Raw genomic sequence first — 8,629 nt, 5'->3', positions numbered from 1 at the left:
AGAGAAGAGATTAATATATAAATAAAAAATAAATAAAAAGTAGGCTCTGTGTACCAGCCATGTAGGTCTTTGCTTTTTTTTTTTTAATATTAAAAAAATTGTGTGCCACAATAAGGGAGTTCGTTGAAAATAACCTAATTCAGAATCGGTGGGCTTTGAGCTGTGATTTAGCCGTCCATGATGCTTATCTCACACATTCCAAAATCTCTCATTTCTCTCTCTTGAAACTCTCTCTCTCTCTCTCTCTTTTCCTTCCTTCCTTCCTGATTACATTTCTTTCTTGGCATTTGTAATCTGAGAAGAAAAAAAAAGAGGAGAGGAGCTGAAAAAGAGAAGCAGACAAAGGAAGAAAGCATCAAATGTTCAGTGTGAGTTGAAGAAGAAGAGCTTCCTCTACCTGAACAGGAGAGGCTGCTGCTTACAAGCCCAGCCACACCTCCACTACGTTGACCACCACTCTCTGAGAGCAGGAAAGAACCAGAAAGGGGGAGGATTTCAAATCGTCCCTGCACAAGCAATATACAAGAGAGCTTTAGATTGTAAACTTCAGAAAGAGAGAAACCAAACTGATAAAAAAAAAATTCATTACCTTCTTGAAATCAATGTTGGTCGTGGAAAGTAGAGGGAAGAAGCAAGAAGATGGAGAAAAAAAAAAAAAGGAGAGAGGAAGAAGGGGTGGCTGAAGCATTTGGATGAACGAGTAAATGCTATCTATCTATTAATAGGGTCTGGTGGGAAGAAAAGTTAAAAAACCCTCAATTCCAATGGGTTCCACATTATTTGTTGAGATGGTGGACAAGAAAAGTAAAAGCAAAAGTGGTGGTGGACCTGCACCGGCTTATGTTTCTACTGTGGTCCATTTAGTGGTAGTTTCTTTATTACTGTTTCGTGTCATTGGTACTTTTTCGTATTTTCGTGGTGTTTTAGTGTCTTTTACGATGGGTTAGCTGGAATGCTGGATAAGGAACGGAACCCCTTAGTGCCAGGCTGGCCACAGGCTGGAGGAGGAGATTGCGGGGGATTGATGAGTTGGGGGACCCAAGGTTTGACAGATTCAGATCTGAAACGGTCACGGTCAGATGCCCTGATCACGGAAAAGGAATAAAACCCCGCCTCACCATTTGACGAATCCTTTTGTTTCCCAGTTTTTTAACTACACTCAATTGCATGTTACTATCAAGTTTCCTTAATTCCGCATGTTACCTTCTTATGTTAGATTTTGTGTTTCCCCAATTTTTTAACTATCTTCATACGGACTCACGGATTCGTTTAGTTCAAATGGAATGGGGTAGGTGGGTATCCCATCTAATGTAAAAAAAAAAAAAAAAAGGGAGATCTTTACCTCCCTTCTGCCATGGTAAAGAATCTTGGGATTCTAGTTTGGAGAGTTGGGAATGTGATCATGCGAAGGTAACCAGGCCCCACAGATTCAACCTTGTTCTTTAACTTTTGGATGGATGACCATAATGTTGATTGCACAAAATGAGAAAACGCACTCTAGTGAAAGAAAAATCTTACCCTTCTTGAATGTTTTTGTGTTGATGCAAGGCCATACAATCTGGTAGACCTGAGTGTTTAATTTTTAAGGTGTTGAGGTATCTGGTAACATAGTTTATGCTAGCACTCTTTGAGTCTATATCTCTCTTCCCAATAATAAGGGACAGATAAGTCAATTCGTAGAGAGAGGAGAGAGATAGAGTCAGGGGCACTAAGCTTACTCTACACTCTCTGAAAAAATTCGTTTTCTCAACTTCTAAATGTTAAACTTTGAAATAATCAATCCACTCATCAAGCAAAGCAACAAATCTATAAGTTGAATCGAATCGAATCAAATCAAGATGTGTCAGGATTTTAGGGTTTCAATCAATTATAATTGCAAATACATTGAATCACTTATACCTAGTTTCAAACTTTGCAAATACATTGAATCACTTATACCTAGTTTCAAACTTAAGAAAAGTACCACTAATTTGAAACTCAATAATTGCATGCATTTTCCATTTTTAAAAATCATCAAATGTTGTTACTTTTGATAATGTTTGTCAATTTAGGAATCCAACCCCCTACCCCCACCTTGACACAAACGTAACAAAACCTACCACAATAACTTAAGGTAATCTACATAGAACAAGGCTGAAATAGCAACAGCTAGCTTGGTTGCTATATATAGTTTCCACTTCACACAGGAACCACATAGTCATACAATTATTTGTATTATAATAATGCGATGCAATTATTTGTGTTTGCACCAATTTCATTTCTATACAACAGATATTGAATAATTACTTCAAAGCATCTCAGCAAATCATCAACTTTTTTACTCAAAATAATAGTGAGAATCAATCAAAGAATCGATCAATTGCAGCTTTGTATCCGAAAAGCATGCAACATCATCTTAGGTAAGGGCCAGAACCAAAATGATGAAGGGTCAGCCAGCATGGGACCCAGAACCACCAACAAATAAAAATCAATAGTTGACGTGGGTTGTGTTAGACCTTGGCTATTTTGCCATTTTAGGAGAGAAGAAGTAGAGAGGGTGGAGGGGGAACGAGTGGTTGGCCTCACATGAATCAATAGGATGACCATAGTTAATTTAATGTACATAGAAAACTTTGTTAGCTAAAAGAATTATGGAATGGAATATTTAACAGAGAATGGAATATTTGTAATTTCCTATGGTTTATTTTACTTTTTAAACCAAATGATTTAGATGCAATGTAATGTAAAATTTAATAATCAAATATGAAATGATTTGGAGTCGGTGATATGATCACAAGGGATGATGATTACAAAAGTTTCTCATTTAAGTCTGAAATTTTTTACTTCCCTTCCTTTTAATTCCCTTTGCAAACAAACGAAGCATATATGCGCTTTAAACATTTCCATCAGCTCGATGGTTGGATGATGTGAACTAGCAAAATCCTTGAAATGAGAAAAATACTGATACTTAGAACCTGTTTGCAATCCCTCCATGCCATGCCCCTTTATTTGCTCAATATGAGAGAGAGAGAGAGAGAGAGAGAGAGAGAGAGAGAGAGAGAGAGAGAGCCGATGCCAAAGAAGGCTTGGAGGGAATTGAGAATTTGGTAAAATGATTTATTAAAAGGAATTTACATTAATATTCCTCTACCACAAATGCTTTAGTCTGCATAGTATGAGGAAAGATTACCATAGGAAAACAAAACAAATAATCATATCGCTTTAGATGCAGTTTCTTCTTTTATTTCACGGGATTGGCCATAACCCCTTACTTTAGGTATTATTTCTTCTTTATATCTTCCAAAATTAGAATGAAGGATGCCAACCAAACAAATGAAGTCAGCAATAATTAAATATTAGGAGACAACTGTGACATTCCTCTCTTCGGCTGGGCCACCTAGAAAAATAAAGTCTACGTCGTACACATAAGCATAACTCATACTTTTTTCATTGTGTAAAAACCTCAACTCAACATTTTTTTTTTCTTTCTTGTGTAACAATGCAATTTTGATTAAATGGTATGGTGTGATTCGATCCATGGTGCCAGAGGTAGAAATTAAAACCAAATCATTTATTAAATAATTTTCAATAATGAAAAAAAAAAGAACCATTTATTAAACAGTTTCACAGAAAACACTGCACACAAAAATCTACTTTTATAAAAGAAACCTTAAGGAAATTAATGTTATTATTTTATGGAGTCATTGGACTGAGATTTCAACCATAATTAAATGACGATGTAAATGCACCACGTTTGGGCCCATTGGATTGCCTTGTACAGGCAAAGTTTAAATATATAAATCAGCCCTGGTCCGGCCAATTTCGGTAAAATCAGCTAATGGAGGTAAAATTTTCTAGAAAATAAATTTTCAATACAGCAATACCGTTTCCAATACCTTGATCGGCAGATTCATGTTTGAAAACTAGAGTTAAGATCAGATAAAGCCTGATTTGGGTCAGTTCTCAACCATTTCCAGCCAATCTGGAACGGAATTGGACCTGCGGTTCTTGAGTTCTTTTATTTAAACCCAGGTTGTGACCCAAGACCGATATCTTTATTAAGTCTTGTGAGTGCTTTGTCTTCACTAACTTTTGAAGATTCTTTTTGGGACCAGTTTAATTATCTTTATTTTTTACAGAAGAGGATGATGGACTGAAATATATGTCTACTTTTTGTTTGGCTTTTCCAGTTTTAAGTACTTCAACCAGTTGGTTATGTATGGTTTTAATAGTGTAAGAGTGAGGAATCTTGCTATCTAACAAGAGGTAATGTACTAAAATTTGAACAAAGCTGCATCTTCTTAAAAGATTAATGTATTAAAAAAAAACATAAAAGGTGTTCTACCAAAAATTGAAATACAAACACACAACAAGAATTCTTCAGAGACTCGCGTGACTTCAACATAAAAGGTGTTCTACCAAAAACTGAAATACAAACACAAAACAAGAATTCTTCATAGCCACGCATGACTTCAAGCATCTTTTTAAAACGTTAATGAACTGTAAAAATTGCACATCAATAATTCTTCACACATTTTTATTCAAAACTTTTTCAAGGACTTTTCATTCTCACCAAGGAGACAAAAGTCACTGCAATGGTCTAGTTCCAAAAATTAAAACCAATTTAAGTCCACTTAGAATTCATTAAATCTCATAAATGATCGTTCTCATATATCATGGAAATTCTTTGGGTTCTAAAAACCAAATAATTCTTTGTGATGGAACAAAATATCTCTCTCCATCGAATTTTTTTTTTTTTCAAAGGAATGTTGTTATGTTCCCTTGAATGATGCACCAATTATTTTAATCCAGTGCCAATAGTTATCATTCCCCCAGAACAACATTGTCTTTCAGGGGATGGAGAAAGTCTCTTGAGGAAAGTTCTCATTAATATGCATGATTTCCTGCATTATTAGGTAGGAGCTAGTTGAAAACAATGCTTTGTAAATGCTAAGCAGGGGTTAAGATTAATTTGACAAATAAAACTAGAATAGATATTCGGATCGGGTTGGTCTAACAATAGGTCTGGAAAAAAAATCAGTTGAATCAGATCCCGATTTTAAAACCATGCAATGGTGAACTAGACTCACTCAACAATCAACATTAAATTAGTTAAACTATATGGCTGAACCATGTTCAGATTGGCCAACTTTCACAGAGGGTTTAGCTCCAAAACTTTCAAATTACAAATTCAATTTACCCGGGTGTCTAGTTCCTAAGACATTACATTCTCCACTTTAAACTCCCCTCAAAAGCTGCATCTTCATGCTTTAATGGACTTTTGATCTGAGTCCCTCGATTAATAGGGTCTAATGGAAAGAGAATCATGTTGTCCTATCAATTTGCCATTGTCACTAGAGGAAAAAAAACAAGGAAAAATGAAAAAGTTTGGACCACCATCAGGTGAATTTCTACCCCCACCCACTCAAGTTGCCTACAATTATATACAGAGATGAGAGATGAAAAAGAGAGATTCCACTCAATTGCATGTCAGTATCAAGTTTCCTTAATTCCGTATGAAACCTTTTTATGTTAGATTTTGTGTTTCCCAGTTTTGTAACAGAGTCCACTCAATTGCATGTCACTGTCAAGCTTAATCCCGTCTGTTACCTTTTTATGTTAGATTTCGTGTTTCCCAGTTTTTTAAATACCTTTATACGGACTCACGGATAACCCTTCATTCATTTATTTCAAAATGGAGTGGGGTACGTAGGGTATTCACTAATTATATAGAGAGAGAGAGATGTCCATGTCACTCACATTAGAGAACTTCTTTCTTCCTTTTTTTTTGGTCCACATCTACTCAGATGTTTGGACCACTTAATCATCATTATTGTCCGTAGGAGTTTGGAACCCACGCGATCACTAAGGCTGTGTTTGGTAGTCAAGGAAAGAAAAGAAAAGAAAAATGTGTACTTTTTTCTTTGAGTGAAGAATTTTTCTTTGCACTTGGTATGTCTTCACCCAAGAGAAGATTCCCCTTTTCAAATTCAAAATTCCTCTTGAGAATTGTGAAGTTTTCTTTTCCTCCCCCAAAAATTTTCTTGCCAAAAACATAAGAAAACATGACAAAATATGAAAAAATAATAAGACAAAAAATAATGATTTCCCATGTGTCTATCTCTCTCTTAAAATTCAAATTTTTTGAATTTTTTTCTTCTCTTTTCTTTTATTCTCTTGGTAACCTCCATTCTTCTCTTTTCTTTTCTTTTGGTTCAACCCTGTAGGCTAAGTGCTGCTTACTCCTTTTCTAGATGCCGACACTTTAACTCGAGATATGTCTTGTCCTTAGAATCATGTTAATTGTTAACCACTCGAGTTGCCTACAATTATGTGCAATGCAAGGAAAAAACAAAGAAGAAGAAAAAAGACCCTATGTTATATGTTTTTAGGTCGACAACAACTTCCAGCTTCGATCAGGTTTTCCTACGTATATTGGGGAAAGAATCTCTCTAACAAGAACCTCCAAGATCTGCCACATGCTTTTTAGGTAGATCTTGTGGTGCCCAACTCTCACATGTCAAGATTCAATCAAACAGATTTTGTCAAGTGACAAAATAAAGCATTCGGTAACAGTTCGAATACCAGCAAGAGTGCACTGATATGCACAAGAGTATGGCCAATCCAGAGAACCAACAGACACCAATACTTTGTTTCTATATGCTGTTCTCCGGTTCCTTCCACTGGTAAGTCATCGGATGCTCATCCTTGAAACATCTAGGCCCAGCCATTGTTGAATTTTTCACAAAGGACCTGATAAGCTGACCACATTCCATTCATTCAATTGGTCTCTTCTTCAGTTCATCACTCATACACGAGAGAGAGAGAGAGAGAGAGAGAGAGAGAGAGAGAGAGAGAGAGAGAGAGAGAGATGTAAAAGAAAATTGTTTAGGAGGTATCAATGGCTCAAAAGGTGATTCATCAATAAGCTTTATTGCCAGAGATGTCGATGCAACAAAACTGATGTAAACAAGCAGTGATCTACCAGGTCCAAGAAACGGTTTCTACTACTATTGACCATTTGTACCTGCTCTCAAGGCTCCAGATCCCATTACTCAGAGAATTAATTACTATTACATAAGACTATATGATTAAAATATATTTTGTAGTTCGCAAAAGCATTTTATGCTTCAAAATTCTTATTTTTTACCTTTTTTTTGGGAAGGCAACATGGATATTGAAGTAACGTCTTCAGTAACATCTACACAAGGGTGTCAATCGGTCCAGTTCCAGTTATTTGGTTCTATTCCAAATGATGGTAAGATGGACCATAATTGAACTGAAAACCAACTCGGTTCCATATTTAGATACTCAAGCCGATTCAATTCAATTTGGATTGGTTCAATTCGGTTCCAATTCGATTTTGATATACAATTTTAATTCAATTTTGTACTTCGGTTTTAATTCGGTTATGAAAATGATTCCACTTTTGAACCATGACTGTGATGGACCAAAGGCCATAATGGGCTCAAGTTATGGGCCTTATGACCATCGCTAACTTCAAAATTGTCTTAGCTTGTAAATATGTGATGATAAATTACAAAAATACTTACCACTTAAAAAAAAAAAAAAAAAAAAAAATCTGAAAATACTCTTGAATTTTTAAAATTGAATATCGAAAAATCCCACTTGAGCCTTAACAATACTACTATACTAGGGTTTTTTCCTCTCAATTCGGTTTGGTTTCGGTCCAAACCAATGGTTCTTACACCGGAAGTCAAAATCAAACCAAACCAAGAAGCATACTCAAATTGAATTAATTTAGTTTAGTTCGGCTCAGTTAATTCGGCTCAATATCAGTTTCGGTATTCGGTTTCAATTCCCAATTGACACCCTTAAATTCTACAGTCAAAAACACATGACCAGAAGAAGGACAAGCATCTAGATACTGTAAAGATGGATTGCAACTGACAATACTAGATCAGTTTAGCCACAAAGATTATAAATGGGAAAGTTAAGAAGATGACCCCCCTCCAATATCCATTTTCATCCCCCCTGGATCTTATTTCTGAGAGTACCTGAATATTTGACTATCTAAGCAGGCTAATGGTCGGCACTATTGCTCGTGTTTGCCAGCTGCAGACTTGGTGACACAATCATTGAGAGTTGGAGGACTCTAGTGGACATTTGGCAGACTAAAAGAATCTCTAAGCCCCCTACATCACCATTCCTCCATCAATGGTGAAAACCTGCAACAAAACAAAAGCAATATGTCCAATGAACTCCTAAGAGAGAAAAAAGAAGGATGGCACAAGGCAATACAAGATAAAAAAATGAAATTAACTTGCCCTTGTCCAGTAATGTAACTGGCTGCCGGGTTAAGGGCTAGAAATTCAACCAGTCCAGCAACTTGCGTTCTGTTCATATAATGCATACAGCTCTAGCTTCTGGTTGGGCTGGTTTGATGGCTCTATACGAATTAGCAGTTTTTGATCCCTCTGATCCCGTTCTTGATCCAATGTGGAGACAAGGTATGTTGGTTATACCTTTCATGACTCGTTTAGGAATAACCAATTCATTGACCCCCCAAAACAGATCCACTTAATAATTCTACTTCACACTTCAAATTTTGACGGTTCAATCAATCTTTATTGGGCGAAACAGAGGATATCTCGACGAAAAGGGACTTGGAACACCAATAGGCATTAAA

At 36.1% G+C, this 8,629-nt stretch overlaps 1 long non-coding RNA gene across 1 annotated transcript in view; it reads right to left on the bottom strand.

Annotated features, from left to right (window-relative positions):
• Window positions 1-227, bottom strand: part of LOC122071351 — a 1,477-nt gene extending 1,250 nt beyond the window's left edge. The window contains exon 1 of the long non-coding RNA XR_006138160.1: window positions 135-227. This is a non-coding gene — a long non-coding RNA (uncharacterized LOC122071351). The remainder of the gene's footprint in view (window positions 1-134) is intronic.
• Window positions 228-8,629: the final 8,402 nt, after the last annotated feature.

This window comes from Macadamia integrifolia, unplaced genomic scaffold, assembly GCF_013358625.1.
Source record: "Macadamia integrifolia cultivar HAES 741 unplaced genomic scaffold, SCU_Mint_v3 scaffold_211A, whole genome shotgun sequence".
Taxonomy (NCBI): Eukaryota; Viridiplantae; Streptophyta; class Magnoliopsida; order Proteales; family Proteaceae; genus Macadamia; species Macadamia integrifolia.
Note: the sequence above shows the minus strand (reverse complement) of the source record. Positions and strands in the feature narration are given on the sequence as shown.